General features: G+C 44.7%; 1 long non-coding RNA gene across 1 annotated transcript; it reads right to left on the bottom strand.

Annotated features, from left to right (window-relative positions):
* Window positions 1-179: 179 nt before the first annotated feature.
* On the bottom strand, window positions 180-20,635 carry LOC132345538 (uncharacterized). Its single transcript, XR_009494939.1, has 2 exons — window positions 20,268-20,635; window positions 180-416 (listed from the first exon to the last, which is right to left on the bottom strand). It is a non-coding gene; the product is annotated as an uncharacterized lncRNA (long non-coding RNA).
* Between the last annotated feature and the right edge of the window lie 1,415 nt (window positions 20,636-22,050).

The raw sequence follows: 22,050 nt of genomic DNA, 5'->3' as shown, positions 1-22,050 counted from the left end.
GCAGAAGGAGAAGGGAACAACAGTGGATGAGATGGTTGGATGGCATCACCGACTCAATGGACATGGGTTTGGGTGGACTCCAGGAGTTGGTGATGGACAGGGAGGTCTGATGTGCTGCAATTCATGCTGTCACAAAGAGTCGGACACGACTGAGCGACTGAACTGAACCAAACTGAAGGTTGGGATAAAGACCCATCTTTACTGAGAACTGAAGATTTAGACTTGGGTCTGGTGAGTCAGCTGTGCTATGCCCTCTGTGAGGAGTTCCCATCTTCCAGCTCTTCAGTTTCTCAGACAAATCGTTTCTTCTGGCAGTCTGCTAGGTGATAGCCTCCAGTGGCGGTGCAGACATAAGCAGGGCCATCTCCTTGGCCTGATCCTGGACTCACCCGAAATCACTTCTGTCTTTAAACACACTGTAGAGAAAAAGGTTGTAAGACTCAATTTAAATGGATTGATTTTTACCAAAATGAGAGAGCAGGGTATTTTGAGAAAATACAAGTTTCTATTGGCAAAAATAATGAAAATTGTATTGATCATAACTGTGCATCAGTGAGAACTGATACTTGAGCAATTAATTTAAAATTTTGATAAAGCAAACCAATAATCATGTAGGATCTGAAGAGAGCACAAGGATAAAGCTAGTCACTAAGAAATGTGGGAACCACACACACACACACACACACACAGTTGTGCACATACACACACACTTCCCTAAACCAGAGAGAAAAGGAGGGATCTTTCCCACTCCCATTTTCTCCCTTTAGAATTGGCTTAAAGCTTGGCAACTTGTGAAATAGCAAGAAATTTATACATTGGTCTCTGCCCCACCCCACCCCCCACCCTCCCAACTCCACCCCCATCGCAGTTCCCAACATGGAGCTCCTGAAACTCATAAATGCTTAAGTGATAGGAGCATTAGGAGCATCTTTGTTCTAATGAGGAGACTGAGTGGGCTCCCCAAAGGACACTGGTCACCGGAAAGACCCAGTCACGACTAGAAGCTTGAAATCTTCAGCCCCACCTTCCCATCTCCAGAGAGAGGAAGGGGCTGGAAATGGAGTTAATAACTGGTTATGCCAACGTGATAAAGTTTCCATAAGAAGCCCCAAAATATAGGATTCGGGGAGCTTCCAGGTTGGTGAACATATCCATATATGCAGGGGGTGGGTGGGTGATGCACCTCAACTCCATGTGGACAGAAGTGCCTTTACCCGGGACCCTCCTGCACACCTCGCCCTATGTATCTCTTCATCTGACTGTTCATATGCATTCTTTATCATATCTTTTGAAAAACTGGTAAATATAAGTAAAGGCTTCCCAGGGGGCACAGTGGTAAAGAATCCACCTGCTAATGCAGAACACTCAGGTTCAATCCCTGAGGAAGATCCTTGGAGAAGGAAATGGCAACTAAACTCTAATATTCTTGCCTGGGAAATCTAATGGACAGAGGATCCTGGTGGGCTGCAGTCCATGGGGTCGCAAAGAGCCAGACACGACTGAGTGACTGAGCGCACACACACACACACACACACACACACACACACACACACAAGCATAAGTGTTTCTCTCAGTTCTATGAGCTATTTGCAAAAACATTGAATCCAAGGTGAAGGAGCTCATGGGAACCTTCAATTTGTAGACCAGTTGGACAGAAGTTGTGGGTAACCTGGAGACCTGCCACTTGTGATCCAAATCCAGAGTTGGGGCAGGAGGGCCGTCTCGTGGAACTGGGCTCTTAACCTGGTGGGGGCCTGATGCTATGTGCTGGTTGATAGTGTCAGAATTCTGCTGAATCGTAGGACACCTAGCTGGTGTCACAGAGTTGCTTGGTGTGGGGTAAACTCACACATCTGATGTCAGAAATGTTTTGAGTGTGCTAGGAGTGTAAGGGTAAAGGAGAAACATAGGAGGAGGACTGGAGGTTGTTTCAACATACAGTTCAAAATTCCACCCACAGACCAGCCACACACCAGCATGACCTGGGAGCGTATGAGTGATGTAGAATCTTAGCCCCACTCCAGGGCCGCTGATCCAAACTCTGCAACTTAGCACTGTGGGAGATGCACACACACTTGAACTCTGTGAGGCACTCTTCTGTGCTGCCCTGAGTGTCACTCAGTCATGTCCCACTCTTTTCCACGGCATGGACTGTAGCCCACCAGGCTCCTCTGTCCTTGGGGTTCTCCAGGCCAGAATACTGGAGTGGGTTGCTGTGCCCTTCTCCAAAGTGCTCTTCTACATATTATCAACCACTTACATGTACAGAATATATGTCTCAGATCCTTCCAGAGCTCACATGTGGCTGCAGTACAGGAAGAAAGAAGTGTCTGAGAACTCAGCGAGGACTAAAGACAAAAGTGTTTAAGAGGAATACTGGGAATATTCTAGGGGGGAAAAAAAGCTTCAAACTTCTCTGCTTTGCCAAAGATTGGCTCTGGGCACCAGCCTTTATAGTCGAAGCCAAGAGAAACATCATCCAAGTGTAAAATTTGAATAGGAGCTGCAAGGTTTCCTCCAACTCCAGTGCTAGGCAGAGATCAGGAGCAGACCAGGACCCCAGCTTTCCTGTTCCTGACTGATTACAGTCCTAGAAGAATTTTTTAAGAAATGGATAACCAGCTTGGCAAAAACAAGACATATTCACTGTTGCATTCCCCTTGAATGGAGTCAGTGAATGCTCTGCCTCAAGATTAATTTCCAGCCCCTGACAGCAATGCTTAAGACATGCAGATGGGGTGAGCAAATCCTAACTCTAAGTAGGGAACAGGGATACAATGCAAGTTTCTTTCTGTTTAAAGCTCCTCATGCTGAGGTGGTTGGAGAGCTGCAGAATAGGAGGGAATTGCATGGCTCCCAAAACAATGCTTTCTCATTTGCAGAAAACAGGTGAAGGTCAGCAGAACGTCTCAAAGTGACACACATCTCTCTTCTGGGTGCTTCTGGCGTGCTGTCCTGATGATGAATTTCTCCCTGGGAAAGCACCAGACAGTGGCATTGCAGAAAGTGGGGGGTGGGGTGAGACCTGCACAGGTGGGCCTTGTCTGTGCTCTGCTTGTCCCGTCAGAGAGAGAAGCACAGCCACACCTGCTCCTTGGGCTCACACCCTGCTCTGGGTATGTGCCATTGCCCTGGCTTTCTTCCCTTTTCCACTCAGAGAATCGGGTTTGGTGACCCAGGCAATCCAGGGCTTGCAGCCAGACTCTGCGCTGTGAACACCGTGCCTCTGCTTGGCCAAACAGCTGCCTGTAACAACACAGAATTCAAAGTGGAGCTGGGGCGATCCGTCACTCGCCACTCTCAGACAGGCTGCTATTAATCACGCCGGCCACATCCATCAGGTTCTTCTCTTTTGGCCACGGCTCATAGTCACAGAAGCGCAGCCAGGGTCTCCTGATAAATCAAACCCAACAGTTCTATGATAAGGATGACACAGGTGAATGGGGGACAAAAGTGTACAGTCTTAGCCATGTATCCACAAAATTTAAAAAGTGGAGGACAGAGATGACTGCTGACTGCCAAGAGCCAGAGACTGACTTTCTTCTTTCTTTTCTTCGTTCTTTCTTTCTTCCTTCCTTCGTCTCTTTCTCTCTCTTTCTATTTATAACCTTCTTAAACCTCCATCATGTGTGGGAGTTAGTATTACCACTGTGCTCAGCTGAAGAAATCAAAGCTCAGAGAGGTTGAGAAATGTGCACAAGATCACAAAGTTTGTAGTAGCAAAGCTAGTATTGAAGTTCAGGTCTAGGTGAGTGGCAGAAATAGTTAGAATAGCGAGGAAGATAAGTAGTAAGGAGCTGAGTCAGGGGCATAGAGAAGATGAAAAGAGACAGAAAAGAAAAGAATGAGAGGAAAAGTCCAGGAGCAGAAAGCAAACTGCCTTCACAACCAAGTTCCTCTGCTGGACTCTCAGCTTTGCCACATGCAGCCTGGTGACTCAGGACAATCCTATCACCACAGCCTCTTCGTCTGTGCAAGGCGACCAGGGCCAGCCAGCCAGCTGTGACACTGGTTTGTTTTCAGGATCAAAAGACGCTGTGTGGGAAGTTCTACATCACTGGGCATGCTGTACACATGGAAGCTCTTCAGCTGGTGTTTAGAGGATGGATGAGACTCAGAAGGGCAGACCCCAGGATATAGGGAATGAGAACATCCACCAAATGGTGAACAGAGCTGTGAGGAACCCCTGCCTAGGATGTGGAGCCAACTTGGATAACCACCTGCAGGTCTGCTTCACCCAGAATCGACCCAACAGTGGAGGTGAGTCTACTGACCCAGGCACTTACCCCAGGTAGAGACAGCAGCTCATTGAGGTTTTAGAAAAAAGGAAACCCCTTCTCCCAAATCTGTACCGGAATCGAGAGGGATCACTCCCTTTCTTTCTGGACCAGGAGCATGTCGTTGAGTCATCATCACTAATAGCTGCTGGGGAAGACAGTCAGAAATGAAAATGTGGTGAATATTGGGTGGAGAGGGGATGGGTGGAGATGTGGGAGGAAGGAAGCTGGGAGTTTGGCCAATCCCACATGAAGGGTTCATGTGACTCGATTCAGCAATCAAGGAGGGGGTACTGATGAGGCTTTTTAGTGAAATAAATCTAGAGAGAAGAAACCAGAGGGCAGGAAGTTAGTTGGAGAACCTTCTCTTCCTTTTCTGTGCAGAGCAGAAGGCCAGAAAGGAGAAAGGCTGATGTGAGCAGTTTCTTTGAGGTGAGAACCATAAAGGAATTTTTGACTCCTGAGGCTGGGAGCTCCAGAGAGTGCTACCTGGCCTGAGCTGGAAATATGAAGGCCTGGCTGAGTCTATTCATGGTGCTCAACTACCAAGACGGCAAGGCTGTGTCTGTGAGTATCCTCTTGTTTGGGATGTGCCTCCAGGTTTCTGCCTCTTCTGTAGCTTGGCCCAGAAGGTGGAGGAAGATGCTGCAGAATGAGGGAGCAAGGCCCAGATCCCAGGATGTGCTCCCAAGAGGAGGAGTCACAAAGCTCCTCTGTGCTTCATCCTGCCTCCCCTGGGAGGGAGGTGAGGTGGGCTGAATGGTGCCCCCAAAGATACAACCACGTCCTAATGCATGGAACCTGTGAATATTACCTGAGGCAGGAAATGGGTCCTTGTGAAGAGGGCTAAGTGAAGGGCCTTGAGATGAGGAGAGCATCCTGGATCATCAGAGTGGGACCTAAACGCCATCACAGGTCACCTTGAAAGAGTGAGACGGAGGGAGAGTGAAAGGACACTCAGAAGAGCAGTCAGTGTGAAGACAGAGGCGGAGCTTAGAGCCACGTGGCCTTATGAGAAACAAGGTCTGGAGCTGCCAAAACCTGTAAGAGGTGAGGATGGATTCACCCCAGAGCCTCTGTGGGAAGCTCGGCCCTCCCAACACCTCGATTTCAGACTTCTGCCCTCCCAACCTGTGGGAGAATGCATTTCCTTTGGTTTCCTTTGTTTGTTTTTTTGACTATGCCACACAGGATCTTAGTTCCCAGATCTGGGATAGACCCAGGCCCATGGCAGTCAAAGCACAGAATCCTAACCACTGGACCGCCAGGGAATTCCCATACATTTCCATTGTTTTCGGCCATCATTGGAAACTAATGCAGGCTGCAATGGAAAAGTTGCCCAGAGGCAGAAACACTTCCTAGTCTTCTGACTTCCCTCTTCGGGGAAAGTTCAGGACAGGGTTCATTTGCCAGAACAGGACAGAGGTGGAATTGACCAGCCCCCATTCTGTGTACACCCATCGTGCAGAGTTTCAAAGGGAAGCCGACCACACAGGCATGCTTGCCACAGGGGATAAGGGCTGAAGCAGAAGACCAGAGGTGTATGTCCAGGGTCTCGGCAAATCTCCAGCAGTCCTGTGAGATGGAAATGGAAGCTCAGCATTCAGCCCAAGAGAAGAGTCACTCAGATTTGGGTTTGAATTCCAGCTCCCCCATTCATTGACCATGTGACCTGACACCCATCCTCCCACCCCCACCCCCAACTCTAGCCTTTAATCTGTGAAACTGAAATTATGACACCTACCTACAGGCTTGTTGCTGTGAGGTTTAAAGCCCTTCACAGAGCTCTCTGCTTCCTGAACTACCTGGTAAATAGTTCTTGCTATTATGGCCCAGGATCCCAGAGCAGTCAGACAGGCCTGACTGATGTGGGAGCCTGAGGCAGACTCACACTGCAGGGCAGCCTATCTATGTGGAGGAGCTCATTTCAACTCCCCCACAACACTGGTCTGCGTGGGTGTTGCCTGCTGTGCTCAGCACCAACCTCTCGGTGCTCCCCAAACCACAAGGGCTAGAGGCCTGAAAACTATGTCTCTCAGATCCCCCCTGCCAGCAGGGTTCCAGTTTAGACTCTGCCTTTGGAAGGCTTTTGCACCAGAGCAGGAGGCAGAGAGGGAAACTGTTTCTCTGGCTCCAGACTGGGAGGCAGCCTAGCCCTCCTGCAGAGACAGAGCTAGCAGCAGCGGAACCCTGCAGGACAGTGGCTGGTTCCTGCTGGCCTGAGAAGAACAGCAAGGCTATTTGAGTCCTGTGGGCTCAAGTAGGTTCCTACAGAGTTACAGCGACTGACTGCAGAGCTGGATCTCTGGGTAGCATCACTGTCACCATCTGTAGTTTTGCTCCTTCCCTTCCAACAACTAGGAAACTTCACTCCCTATATTAAATTTCACTGTGTTTGAAATACCTATAGTGACTTTCGTTTTCCCAACTGAATCCATGACCAGTCCATCAGTCCTCTGAGGTGCAGGGGCCAAGGTATACAGATCGTAGGGGGCTCAGAGGGCCATCTTCGCCAGGAAATACGACCTTATATTTCCCATTAGAGATAACCCTTATAATGAAAATACACCATGTCTGATAAGTCACTTTAGTTGTGTCTGACTCTTTGTGACCCCCTGAACTATAGCCCGCCAGGCTGCTCTGTCCATGGGATTCTCCAGGCAAGAATACAGGAGTGAGTCACCATGACCTCCTCCCGGTGATCTTCCTGACCCAGGGATCAAATCCACATCTCTTAAGTCTCCTGCTTTTTCATGCAGGTTCTTTACTGATGAGCCACCAGACCAGGGAAAGTTATAATACTGGCTCAAATGCTACCTATAGGGAGTCATTGACCATCTCACAGTCTGTCTTTAGTGAAATTTTTGTAAATGAGGAAGAGTGCTAAATACAGTAGAGCAGAGAGGAAGCTGGGATGAAAAAGGGGAAAAGAAAATCCCTCAAAGGGAGGAAAAATATCAGAGAGATGTTACAGAGAGAAATACAGATTTGCCCAGGCAGCAGCATATTGCTTGACTTCTTTATTTTTAATATTGTGGTAAAATATACCCAGGAAAGAATTTACCATTTTAATTATTTTTAAATGTACAGTTCAGTGGCATTAAGTACATACACATTGTTATATAACCATCACCACCATCCAGAACTTCTACATCTTTCCAAACTGAAACTCCATTTCATTGCACAGTAACTCTCCACTTCCCCCTCCCCCAGCCTGTAGGTATCATCATTTTACTGTGTCTGTGAATCTGGCTACTCTAGGTACCTTAGGTAAGTGGAATCACACAGTTATTTGTTCTTCTGTGTCCGGCTTATGCCACTCGGCTTAATGTCTTCAAGGCTCATCCGTGTTGTAGCATGTGTGTGAGAATGTTATTCCTTTTTAAGGCTGACTTGTATTCCACTGAATGTACATACATACCACTTTTTAAAAAATTCATCTGTGTTGAATTTAAAACTTCAACTTGTGTTGCTTATACATTTCGGCTATGGCAAATAATGCTACTGTGAACATTGGTGTATGAATGGTTGTTCAACCCCTGCTTTCAGTTCTTTGGGGTAGAAAAATTCTACCTAGAAGTAGAATCATTGAATGACATAGTGATTTTAGGTTTAATTTTTTGAAGAAACTCCATGTTGTTTTTCACACTGCCTGTATCATTTTACATTCCCATCAACAGTGCACAAAGGTTCCAATTACTCTACATCCTCTCTAATACCTGTTATTTTCTTTTTTTCAATAATAGCCATCCTATTGGGGATGAGGTGGCATCTCATTTTGATTTGTGATTCCCTAATGATTAGTGATGAACATCTGTTCATGTGCTTATTAGCCATTTGTGTATCTTCTTTGGGGAATGTAATGACTTTTTACAGGAATCTTTAAAACAAAGAGACTTAAGTCGGTAGGAAGAAAAAAATATGACTCCCTATCCCTCCTCATATAAGCTTGAGAGAGTTTGAAAAAAATTTTTTTGAATGTATTGGGTCACATTTTTTATGTATATTGGGTTCAAATGGATGCAGAATGCGATTTTTCTGCCTAGTCAAATAAACTTATTCAGAAGGCAGATTCAATATAATTCAAAAAAGTTATGAAATAAAATGTATTAAAACACATCAATTTCTACTGAAGGATGCATTAAAAAAAATAAAACTCCCCCTGTCATTCAAATTATAATTGGTAAGTATCTGGGCTCAGGAGATGAGAAGCTGCACTTTAGGGTCATGGAGTAGGGAGGGAGGGATGGAAGGGGGGAGCACAAATTTAGAATAGCAATTCAGTGAGAAGAATAAAAAGAACTGCTTCCTGGCTTCTCTCTTTCACACCCCACTTGAGGCCCACACAAGTGATACTCAAAACTGTAGAGGTGGGGGATGTTTTTTGCAAGCTGGGGAAGGAGGATTTCCTGCTCACATTTGTTGAAGCTATTTGTCTGAAATGGGTGTGTGAGAGAGGGTCTGCTTCAAACCTAGACACAAAAGGGATCTTATTTGCTTTCATGATTCTTTTTCCCCTCCCTCCCTCCTCAGATTTTTACTCAAAAGTGTGTGCACATTTTTTCAAACATCTGGGACCTGATTCACCATCAATCTCTCTATAGCTTTTTTTTTTTTTTTTTAAGTTTTGTATCATTTACAAAAGAATAGCAATGATGTTAGTTAATGGCCAAATTAGTTGAAATCTTTATTTCATAAGATTTCTCTCTCAATGTTTTTAGCAAAAGAAAAAAAACAAAAAAATTGTACCAACACTAACTGAATGGAGTGGCTGATACATAGCAAGATGCTCAATATATGTGAAGGAATGAACACTTGAAAACCTGAGTCCCCATCATTTCTTCCGTGAACTGTTATCACTGCTTTCTAATCGCTCTCTTTTGCATCCCACATTGTTGCCGTTCACCAGATCAAGTAAGTGGGAGTCACCCTGAACTCCCCTTTTCTCACTCTCCACTAGTCATCCACAATCAGAGACTGTTGTATAGAAAACTAAATCCGCACCATTTCTGCTCCTTTCCAAGCTCCCCGACACAGTTTAGTTGGGCCCCTGATCAGTTATCACCTGGATATTTTAATAGTCTTCTAACTGTCCTCTTTTCCAATAAACCCTCTACATTCTAATACTTCCAGTAGAATTCCAACACAATGATCTTCCTTTCCAAATTGAATGATACCAGGAATACTGTTTCTAGATGCTTACATAGCAGAAACTGGAAGCCTATGTCACAAAACAATAGGCATGAATACATGGAGAATACATGATATTCTTTGCATCATAATTTATAATACCAAAAATTGCAAACAAACCAAATATCACTTTGTACAGGAATGATTAAAGAAATTATTTGTCTACAAATGGAAGACCATGTAACTGTAATAAAGAAGTAGACCTACATGAACTGGCATGGAGAGATATCCATGATAGTATTATCTTCAAAAACTGCATACAGACAACAGCAGAATATATATAAACAGAGCATGTTGTACAAAATATATACGTTATGTGAACAATGTAGGAAAGCTAATTCAGCAGGCCCAACTGTAATCCTTTGAAAATCCTACTTAAAAGGTTGGCTCTTGGTGGGTATCTAGGAACTTGGACTTCAGGAGAGTTCATACCATTTCTGATACAAAAGATGGGTCACCATGCCTACACTCTTTGTTAAAACAAAATGGTTTGTGCTAAGCACTTGTTTTCCTTCTGGGAGTCTGAAATTTTAGGATATACCTTCTCAGTTCAGTTCAGTTCAGTCGCTCAGTCGTGTCCGACTCTTTACGACCCCATGAATCGCGGCACGGCAGGCCTCCCTGTCCATCACCAACTCCCGGAGTTCACTCAGACTCACGTCCATCGAGTCAGTGATGCCATCCAGCCATCTCATCCTCTGTCGGCCCCTTCTCCTCCTGCCCCCAATCCCTCCCAGCATCAGAGTCTTTTCCAATGAGTCAACTCTTCACATGAGGTGGCCAAAGTACTGGAGTTTCAGCTTTAGCATCATTCCCTCCAAAGAAATCCCAGGGCTGATCTCCTTCAGAATGGACTGGTTGGATCTCCTTGAAGTCCAAGGGACTCTCAAGAGTCTTCTCCAACACCACAGTTCAAAAGCATCAATTCTTCGGGCTGCCTATGTAACCAGCCCTCAGTAAAAACCCTGGATGATGAATGTCTGAAGAGCTCCACTAGTGGACAACATTTCACAACTCCTTGCAGGGGAATTAGGCAGGGACTGTGTGATTGTACTAGGAGAGGACCCTAGAAGCTTGTGCCTGGTTGCTCCCAGACTTTGTACCATGAACCTTCTGCCTTTGTTGATCCTGTTCTATACCTTTCCACTGAAATAAATATTAGCCAGGAGTACGACAATCTGCCGAGTCCTGGGAGTTCTCCTAGCAAACCGTAGAAATTTGGGATGGTCTTGGGGTCTTGTGAATACATAGCTTTCCTTATATTGTTATTAGTCACTAAGTTATGTGTCACTCTTTTGTGACTCCATGGACTATATATATAGCCCACCAGGCAGGCTTCTCTTTCCATGGGATTTCTCAGGCAAGAATACTGGAGTGGGTTTCCATTTCCTTCTCCAGGGGATCTTCCCAGCCCAGGGATGGACCATGTGAAAAGTGTGGAATCACTGAGAATTTTTAATTCTTAGTAGTGTGTTGAAATTGTCATTTTACCTCTCACTATAGAATATTTTTAAACTATGGGAATAAAATAAAATTGTAATTTCATGAGTCTTCAGTGATTTTAGTGACTTACTATGTTGCAATGATTGCTTACCTGTACACCCCCACATTATGATGAGTCCCTCTCGGGCGGCGGGGACAGAGGGGAGTCCTGTCTTATTTTTCAACATCTACCGTGATTAACATAGGCCTGGGACATACTGGGTGACAGAAATGATGATGCTAACTGAATTTGAAAGAAAACTAAGCAAAGGGGCATAGAGATGATTTCAAAATAAACTGAAAGGTAATATTTCCATGCCAGATCTCCTTTTCTTTCGAGTTTCAGATTTTTAGTACCCCTGACTTCTCAGCTTACTTCAAGCCTCTCCCATGTTCATCCCTCTTTAGAAGAAGATAGGGAAAAGCCAAAAACGTAGAACAACAACAAAAAAGAGGTGAGATAGAATTAAATGAGGTTAGAAAAACAACTACGGTTTAAACTTCCTCTCTTCTCAGCTTAGCCAGAGGCAAGCAGTTGGCCCTTTCATTTAACATAGTTTATCCTAAAGAGGATGGTATGTGTTCTTTCTCAAACAAATCTCTGTTGGCAGCATGACTGCTATATCAAAGGACGTCTGATGTGTAGTAGGAAGGGTATAAAACAAATGCAAAAAGCTTTAAAATTTTCTTCCTTTTTAAGGTGCAGCTTTGTAAGACTGATTAAATACCTGAGTAACTACAGGGCACCACTAAGTGAAGATAAGCTAAATCAGGTGTTTATTCACTGCTTTAGGTTATACAAACACACAACAGTTGGGTGTTTGTTTTTGTTTTTGTTTTTTCCATTTTACCTGATACATAAAAATAAGCCATCATAAATTCAAATTCTAGCACCAAATTCTGAAGACCTGTCAGAGCACAGATTTTGAGGCGATGTAAGTAATTGAAGAAACATATACAAACCCCCAACTACTAGGTAAAAAATAGGTTTGCTCCAAAACAATTTGAGTTTTAAACTCTGCCTTAGCTTAGCATCTGTAATTCAAGCTGGCACCAAGTCAGTGTTTTCTAAATTTCTTCTTGCTTAATCATAGATGGATCATGTATTATATAGACAGTCACAAGTTGAGATGGCACAGAAATACATACCTGACATATGTATATGAATTTTTTTAAATTTCCATGTTGCAGCCAACCGGCAAAATATTCCTACTTGAAAATTAACATATTCAAATAGTCAGGCTAGCCCTACCCAGGTTCAGAGAATAATTTAGAAGCATCCAAATCATTCTTTAATATCCATTAAATTCTTCCCTGAGCTACTGCTACAAGGGCTTCCAGCCAGAGAGACTTGAATAGGTTTTTATCCTGGTGAAAGATCAGAACCTGTTTTACATGCTGAAGCTTTGTGAAAAGGTGAATCCATCTAACTCTGGTTACAGAAAGTCAGAGTTTGCTCGACATTTTCATTACTAACAGCTATTTTTCAAAGTAAATTCACACTTCACTTGGTTCTCAGGAGTCATAAATGGTTGTCAGAACTTGCCCTGGGTTCATCTAGATATTCCTTTGGGATAGACTTATTAGTGAGTGGATAGATTTTTTTCATATGCCATAAGATATAGCCCACATGTGGCCAAATACAAAATAGCATCTATGTGTGTGTGTGTGTGTGTGCATTATTGTGTCATATCTTAATGAAAAATTCTCCAAAGAAGACATACAGATGGCTAACAAACACATGAAAAGATGCTCAACATCACTCATTATCAGAGAAATGCAAATCAAAACCACAATGAGGTACCTTGTCATGCCAGTCAGAATGGCTGCGATCCAAAAGTCTACAAGCAATAAATGCTGGAGAGGGTGTGGAGAAAAGGGAACCCTCTTACACTGTTGGTGGGATACCAACTAGTACAGCCACTATGGAGAACAGTGTGGAGATTCCTTGAAAAACTGGAAATATAACTGCCATACGACCCAGCAATCCCACTGCTGGGCATACACACCAAGGAAACCAGAATTGAAAGAAACACGTGTACCCCAATGTTCATTGCAGCACTGTTTATAATAGCCAGGACATGGAAGCAACCTAGATGTCCAACAGCAGACGAACGGATAAGAAAGCTGTGGTACATATACATAATGGAGTATTACTCAGCCATTAAAAAGAATGCATTTGAATCAGTTCTAATGAGGTGGATGAAACTGGAGCCTATTATACAGAGTGAAGTAAGTCAGAAAGAAAAACACCAATACAGTATATTAATGCATATATATGGAATTTAGAAAGATGGTAACAATAACCCTATATGCGAGACAGCAAGAGACATAAAGAACAGACTTTTGGACTCTGGGAGAAGGCGAGGGTACAATGATTTGACAGAATAGCGTTGAAACATGTATATTACCGTATGTGAAATAGATCACTAGTCCAAGTTTGATGCACGAAACAGGGCACTCAAAGCACCTGGGACAACTCTGAGGGATGGGATGGGGAGGGAGGTGGGAAGGGGGTTCAGGATGGGGGACACATGTACACCCATGGCTGATTTATGTCAATGTATGGCAAAAACCACTACAATATTGTAAAGTAATTAGCCTCTGATTAAAATAAATAAATTACACGAATATATTAAAAAAAAGGCGGGGGGAACTGTCTGTGTGGATTTGGGCCAATTTCCCCCTTTTACATATAGGTTTAACTCATGAATGAGAAACAAAGTTTTCAAGTCAAATACCTGGATTTAGAATTCAATGCAATGCACAGCAACTGAACAATTAACTGTTTGAGCAAAGCCCAAAGGCTTTGAGCTCTGTGTGTATTTGGGAGGAGAGTGTTCCAGGCAAAGGAAGAAACAAGCAAAAGGCCCTGGGGCTGGAGTGGAATGGGTCACAGGAAAGGCGCAGATAGTCATTCAGAGAAACCCCAGGTCACCTATTCCACAGGGCCTTGCAGCCATTGTAAAGACCGATTTTACTCTCAGCAAAGTTGCATAACCACAGTGCCTGCATGCTAAATCACTTCAGTCATGTTCAACTCTTTGCAGCCCTATGGACTGTAGCCCACCAGGCTCCTTTGTCCTTGGGATTATCCAGGCAAGAATACTGGAGCGGGTTGCCATTTCCTCCTCCAGGGGATCTTCTTGACCCAGGGATCAAACAGAGTCTGTTACATCTCCTGCATTGTCAGATGGGTTCTTTACCACTAGCACCAGCTGGGAAGCCAACCAGACCCAAACTGGCCTTATCCTGTTTCTAACAAGATATTGAGTTTCTTTTCAGAGACAACGGATCAAAAGCACAAGTCATGCAGGTGAGGCACGCACAGAGGAGATAATATTAATCTCCACAGCCAGAACCAAAGTTTCTTCCCCTTCACAGAACTGGTACCTGAACATGGGAACCCTTTCAGAAGCAAAGGGTCTGTTGTCCAGGAAGACCCCTTTACCATCCTCACTGTGAAAGGCCAGGTTCCAAAACCCTCCTACCACACCTGCTCTGCTAGTGCTTCAGCATCCCAGTCCTCGTCCCCTAACTCACAGAGGTGTGAGCGAACCCCAGATCAGGGAGACGGATTTGAGTCCTGCCTCCTGTCTCCTAGCTCACTGACCTTGCAATAAAACACTCTCTTTTCTCAAAAGCCAGTGCCATAGCATTGGCTTCTATGCACATCACGTGGGGCAGGGAGCCCTTTGCTTGGTAAGAGTGGAAAACCATTGGAGGTAAAGTTCTAAGCAGAGGAATAACATATCTGATCTGCTTTTGGCAGCATCACTTTGCTGCACAGATTAGACCACAGAGCAGCAAAGGTGGAAGAAGGGAGGTGTCAGGAGCTTTGAAAGAGACAATGGTGTGGAGTAGAGTGGAAGCAGTATAGGTGGCAAGAAACGGCCAGACTCTGCCTGTGTTTTAAAGGTAGAACCCTCAGGATTTGCAGGCTGGTAGACTAAGGGACAGGGAAGTCTGGTGGGCTTCCATCTATGGGTCGCACAGAGTCGGACACGACTGACGCTACTTAGCAGCAGCAGCAGCAGCAGCAGCAGACTAAGGGATGGGAGAGGAGGCAGAGACAACGCCAAAGTTTCAGTCAGAGCAGCTGGAAGAATGAAGCTGGCATTACTAAGTCTTCTCCATCTAATTTCATCCTTCAGTAAACTTTTCAGCCCTCCATTTTGCTGGAGTGATGAAGATACAGCCTCAGTGAACAGATGGGCTGACAGCCCCTCTCAGTCACAGGCAATTCCTGGGGTGTGTCTGGGGACCAGGCTGGGCACACCCAAGCTGCAGTCAGTCCAAGCCCAGGCTTGTGCTGCAGGAAGGCAAGAGTCTGTTTATTTGAGGAACTGATGCGTTTCCCAGAAGGGAACTCTCTCAAGGAAAGAGAAAGTGAGAGTCATCAGACCAGTGACAGAGGTGGAGTAGAATTTCAGAAGCGGAATAGAAAACAGAAGCAACAGAAGTGGAGGAGAATTTCCAGAATCACTGTGTACCACTGACGCCAGGTTCTTCCCCAGCCTAGGCCTCCACTGACTTCCCTCTGCATCCCAGAGAGAGTGAGAGCAAGAACGAGAGCAAGAGAGAAAAAAAAAAAAAGAGAGATGAGAATAATGCCTGAAAGAGAGCAGCTCTCACTGAAATCTCTGAAGGACGCCTGGGCTGAGCCGTACCCACTTGGGGCCCTAGAGCAGAGGCTCTCCTCTTCCTCACCACCCCACAGGGCTGGCCCGTAGTCACCCAGTAGAAGAAAAATAAATTAGCAGGGGATCATTGCAAGTGAATGCAGGGCACTCCTGGGCACTCCCAGAAACAGATGGTGGGAACCAGTGGGGCCAAAGTGACTCATTTGGGTTAAGGATTATACCAGTGAAGCACAGACTGTGTGAGTCTTCAGTGAAGTGGTGATTTCTTAGGCGACAAAAGGCCAACACACTATACAAAGGTTTCTGGAGAGCCTGCCCTCCCACTCAGACCTCGGCAGGGGCTTGGCAGCCCACCTTCAGCTGGGATAGCCCCAGGGGAGAAATGTTAGGACCACAGGGAGAGTGGACACACACCAAAGATGTGTGTCTGTGTGTCTGTGTGCTCAGTCATGTCTGACTATTTGTGACCCATGGACTGTAGCCCTTCAGGATCCTCTGTCCATGGGATTTCCCAGGCAAGGATACTGGAGTGGTTTGCCATTTCCTTCTCCAGGGGATCTTCCCGACCCAGGGATTGAACCCACATCTGCTGCATTGGCAGGTGGATTCCTTAACACTAGCGCCAAAAACAGGAACCTTCAAAGGGATAAAACGCTGAGATCCAAAGGTTTCTACCTTTTTTATGAAATTGAAATGAAAGATTTTTTTTACCTCTTTAGTGAGGATTAAGTTGCAAAGTGATAGCAGCTAGGATGTGGGAGGGAGATGAGAGGATCACAGCTCAGGAGCACACATTACCATGGGCTTGGGGCACACTTAACCTCTGCTCTTGTCCAGCTGCCAGGACCCCAGCCCTTGGGATCATTTGGGCCAAGTGACCTTGGCCTTCTGCACAAATGCAGGCAGGAGAGTTAGGCAGGGCTCCCACTCCCTCTAACCTCCAAAATGCTTCTACCTGTCTCCAGCGTCCTAAAATGCTTCTTGTACGCTGATTGTCCTTCTACAATTAAGTAAAAGCTTCCATTGGTCCCAGGACTCATCTGTCTGGAGGAGTTATGATGGAATGGCTCCAACTGGGTGCTGGAATGATCAGATAATTGTCAGCAAAAGGAGGAGGTGTAACAGGAGTAAATTGGGGTCAACTCTTTTAAATCCCAACCTCACTCCTCAACTTCTGTGGATCTTAGTCAAAATATTCCATCCAGTGCCGTGGATCTCAACTTTGACTACAATAAATTCACCTGGTGAAACTTTTAAAAATCTCAGTGCCCCTGGATGCAAGGGTTTTGGGAGAAAGAAGGAAGGGCTGACTAGGCAAACCACAGGGGATTCTTAGGGCACTATTCTATTAGAATAGAGTTTTAGGAAACTATGTTGTGTGACACTATAATGGTGGATTCATAATCGTATGCATTCACCAAAACCATGGACCTACACATGAAGTTCAGTTTAGTTCAGTCGCTCAGTCATGTCCGACTCTTTGTGACCCTAGGGACTGCAGCACCCCAGACCTCCCTGTCCATCACCAACTCCCAGAGTTTACCCAAACTCATGTCCATTGAGTCAGTGATGCCATCCAGCCATCTCATCCTCTGTCGGCCCTTTCTCCTCCCACCTTCAATCTTTCCCAGCATCAAGGTCTTTCCCAATGAGTCAGTTCTTCACATCAGGTGGCCAAAGTATTGGAATGTCAGCTTCAACATCAGTCCTTCCAATGAATACTCAGGACTGATCTCCTTTAGGATGGACTGGTTGGATCTCCTTGCAGTCCAAGGGACTCTCAAGAGTCTTCTCCAACACCACAGTTCAAAAGCACCAATTCTTTGGCACTCAGCTTTCTTTGTAGTCCAACTCTCACATCCATCATGACTACTGGAAAAACTATAGCCTTGACTAGACAAACTTTTGGTGACAAAATAATGTCTCTGCTTTTTAATATGCTGTCTAGGTTGGTCATAATTTTCCTTCCAAGGAGTAAGCATCTTTTAATTTCCTGGCTGCAGTCACCATCTGCAGTTATTTTGGAGCCCCCCAAAAATAAAGCCAGCTACTGTTTCCACTGTTTCCCCATCTATTTGCCATGAAGTGATGGGACCAGATGCCATGATCTTAGTTTTCGGAATGTTGAGTTTTAAGCCAACTATTTCACTCTCTTCTTTCACTTTCATCAGGAGGCTCTTTAGTTCTTCACTTTGTGCCTTAGGGTTGGTGTCATCTGCATATCTGAGGTTATTGATATGTCTCCTGAGAATGCACTGGTCATAGCAAACACCCATTTCCAACAACACAAGAGAAGACTATACATGGACATCATCAGATGGTCAACACTGAAATCAGATTGATTATATTCTTTGTAGCCAAAGATGGAGAAGCTCTATACAGTCCGCAAAAACAAGACTGGGAGCTGACTGTGGCTCAGATCATGAACTCCTTATTGCCAAATACAGACTTAAATTGAAGAAAGCAGGGAAAACCACTAGACCATTCAGGTATAACCTAAATCAAATCCCTTATGACTATATGGTGAAAGTGGGAAATAGATTTAAGGGACTAGATCTGATAGAGTGCCTGATGAACTATGGATGGAGGTTCATTACATTGTACATGAGACAGGGATCAAGACCATTCCCAAGCAAAAGAAATACAAAAAAGCAAAATGGCTGTCTGAGGAGGCCTTACGAATAGCTGTGAAAAGAAGAGAAGCGAAAAACAAAGGAGAAAGGGAAAGATATACCCATTTGAATGGAGAGTTCCAAAGAATAGCAAGGAGAGATTAAAAAAGCCTTCCTCAGTGATCAATGCAAAGAAATAGAGAAAAACAACTGAATGGGAAAGACTAGAGATCTCTTCAAGAAAATTAGAGCTATCAAGGGAACATTTCATGCAAAGATGGGCTCAATAAAGGACAGAAACGGTATGGACCTAACAGAAGCAGAAGATATTAAGAAGAGGTGGCAAGAATACACAGAAGAACTGTACAAAAAAGATCTTCATGACCCAGATGATCACAATGGTGTGATCACTCACCTAGAGCCAGACATCCTGGAATGCGAAGTCAAGTGGGCCTTAGGAAGCATCACTACGAACAAAGCTAGTAGAGGCAATGGAATTCCAGTTGAGCCATTTCAAATCCTAAAAGATGATGCTGTGAAAGTGCTGTACTCAATGTGCCAGCTAATTTGGAAAACTCAGTAGTGCCACAGGATTGGAAAAATGTCAGTGTTCATTCCAATCCCAAAGAAGGACAATGCCAAAGAATGCTCAAACTACTACACAGTTGCACTCATCTCACATGCTAGTAAAGTAATGCTCAACATTCTCCAAGCCAGGCTTCAACAGTATGTGAACCATGAACTTCCAGATGTTCAAGCTGGTTTTAAGAAAAGGCAGAGGAACTAGAGATCAAATTGCCAACATCTGCTGGATCATCAAAAAAGCAAGAGAGTTCCAGAAAACCATTTATTTCTGCTTTATTGACTATGCCAAAGGCTTTGACTGTGTGGATCACAATAAACTGTGGAAAATTCTGAAAGAGATGGGAATACCAGACCATCTGACCTGCCTCTTGAGAAATCTGTATGCATGTCAGGAAGCAACAGTTAGAACTGGTCATGGAACAACAGATTGGTTCCAAATAGGAAAAGGAGTATGTCAAGGCTGTATATTGTCACTGTGCTTATTTAACTTATATGCAAAGTACATCATGAGAAACGCTGGGCTGGATGAAGCACAGGCTGGAATCAAGATTGCTGGGAGAAATATCAATTACCTCAGATATACACATGAAGAGTGAACCCTAATATAAACTATGACTTTAGTTAGTACTCATGCTTCCCTACTGGTTCATCACCGTAATAACTGTACCACACTAATGCAAGATGTGACTAATCGAGGAATCTGTGTGTAGGGAAAAGGGGGAATTTGGGAATCCACTATATTTTCTGTGAAGTTTTCTTAAGACTGTGTTAAAAAATGATATCTGTTAAAAAAAAAGCCTCAGGGAAAAAAAAAAAATTCCAGTGCCCTAGGCATCATGTCAGACGAACCAAATCAGTATATATTTACAGCTCTCCATTTGATTTCCATGCACAGCCACCATTAAGAGCCATTAGTTGTCCTGGTCCACTTTTAGGCAACTGAAACAATCTCCGTGGGAGGCCACGTTTTAGAAAAAACTCCTGTGTGCTTATCATATGCAGTTAGGGCTGACAACCAACCATAGCCTCTCTTGTTAATAAGAAGGTGATCACACTTAACTCATATAGACTGTCATCAGGATTAAGCAGGATAATATATGAAATGAACTAAACATAGTGGTTGGTTCTTAATAAGCATTTAATAAATGGTAGGGTTTTTTATAAAATTATTATTATTGTTATTATTATTATCCACAAGAGGACAAAGGGATACAAGGAGAGAGATTAAAGATTATAAACACAAACCTAGGGCTTCCCTGGTGGCTCAGATGGTAAAGAATCTGCCTGCAATGTGAGAGACTGGAGTTCGACCCCTGAGTTGGGAAGATCCCCTGAAGAAGGAAATGGCTACCCACTGCAGTATTGTTGCCTGGAGAAGTCCATGAACAGAGGAGCCTGGTGGGCTACAGTCCATGGCGTTGCAAAGGGTAACACTTGCACAGAGGCATTCTAGGGAGGACAAACCTCACTCCACCAACCTTTGTGTTGGGCTTAGGAAAGCCCAGTGAAACCCCAGAACTCTGACTTGGCAGCTTGTCCAGAAACACCTCAGTCTCCGGGGCAAAACCTTGATCTCTGACCACAGCCATCACCCCTGTTTGGTGCTCCATTGGCCTGGTTCCAGAGGAAGAGGTCAGGGGAAGGAACAGCGCCCAGGGTTGGGTCCTGAAGAAGAAAGGGAAGTTTGAAAAGAGGCACCAGTCAGACTGACTACTGATGGCTTCGCAAAGACACCTCCAACTAGCTTCTGGGTGCTACACGGGACTGAACCAGAAGAGACAGATCATTTGTAAAAGGCTGAGGTGGCTGTGACAGCAGGCTGTCTCTGGTGCTGAAAGTGTCCCCTGGGCGGGATGTGTAAAAGGACGAGAGAACAGAGGTCACTTGGGACCTCCTCCCAGCACCTGGGAAGGACCTAGGGATGATTCTGGATTTTGCTTTCTGTCCCTCTCATCAGTGTGATGTTTTCCTAAATGTCTCCTTGAAATCAGACAGAACTACCACCTCCCAGCTATTGTTTGCTTGGGACAGAGACACAACCTCTCTGAACCTCAGATACTTTATCCTAAGAGCAGGCCTAAAATACTTTGAAGTTGGCTTTATGAATGAGGGACTCCATCGAAGATTGAATGAAAGTCAATGAAATGAGGCAAGACAGCACCCAGCACATGGTAGGAACTCCCAAAGCTCTGACCTCCTGTGGGGCTGGACTGCCTTCAGCAGACCAGCTTCGTTGTTTCCATGACAGAAGAGGATCGTCAGAGGAAAGCGACTTCAGAGTTGGCTTTAATTAGAAGAAACTCTTAAGGAAGGAATTGATTTGTCCTGCTCTGTTTGGTGACCCCCTACCAATACAGCCTTTCTACGGTGAAGACAGCGGCTTGGACTCAAGGTGTTCGTTTATTTTTTTTGAATTTTCCTCTTTGTTTGTTTGTATGTTTTTAGTTGTGGCAAACAGAAGCTAGTCTCTAGTTGTGGTGTGGGGACTTCTCATTGTGGTGGCTTCTTTTGTTGCGGAACACAGGCTCTAGAGCATGGGCTGAGTAGTTGCAATGCACAGGCTTAATTGCCCTGAGGCATGTGGCATCTTCCCAAACCAGGGATCAGATCCATGTCCCCTGCCTTGGTAGACGGATTCTTAACCACTGGACCACTAGAGAAGCTCTAGGCCTTCATTTCCTGACTTCATGAGCTCAAAATGCAGCATGGGAGTCAAAAGCTACTGCTCTTTGAAAGGCCCATCCCACCGGTCCCATCCCACTGACCCCAGGCTTGCAAATCATGGGAAAGAATCCCTTTATGCCATTGTGTGCATCCTAAGTCATTTCAGTCATGTCTGACTCTTTGTGACCCACTGGACTGTGGCCCGCCAGGCTCCTCTGTCCATGGGGATTCTCCACACAAGAACACTGGAGTGGGTTGCCATGCCTGCCTCCATGGGATCTTCCCCACCCAGGGATCAAACGTGTATCTCTTACGTTTCCTGCATTAGCAGGCAGGTTCTTTACCTTTAGCGCCACCTGGGAAGACTCACTAGGCAATTACTAGGAATTAATCCAGGACAGAAGATAGTCAACAGCAGCCCACCGAGAGTGGGCCATTAAGGAACGACTGCTCTTCTCTTCAGGTGTGATAAATAGTGCATTTAAAGTATTCAATACTATAATAAAGGTTGTAATTAAGTGAGGCAACTTGGCATCTTAATAACTGCATGCTTGAAAAGATTTAAACTTCAGACTGAGACACAGACCAACATTCATA

This window comes from Bos taurus, chromosome 1 (assembly GCF_002263795.3).
Source record: "Bos taurus isolate L1 Dominette 01449 registration number 42190680 breed Hereford chromosome 1, ARS-UCD2.0, whole genome shotgun sequence".
Lineage (NCBI taxonomy): Eukaryota > Metazoa > Chordata > Mammalia > Artiodactyla > Bovidae > Bos > Bos taurus.
Note: the sequence above shows the minus strand (reverse complement) of the source record. Positions and strands in the feature narration are given on the sequence as shown.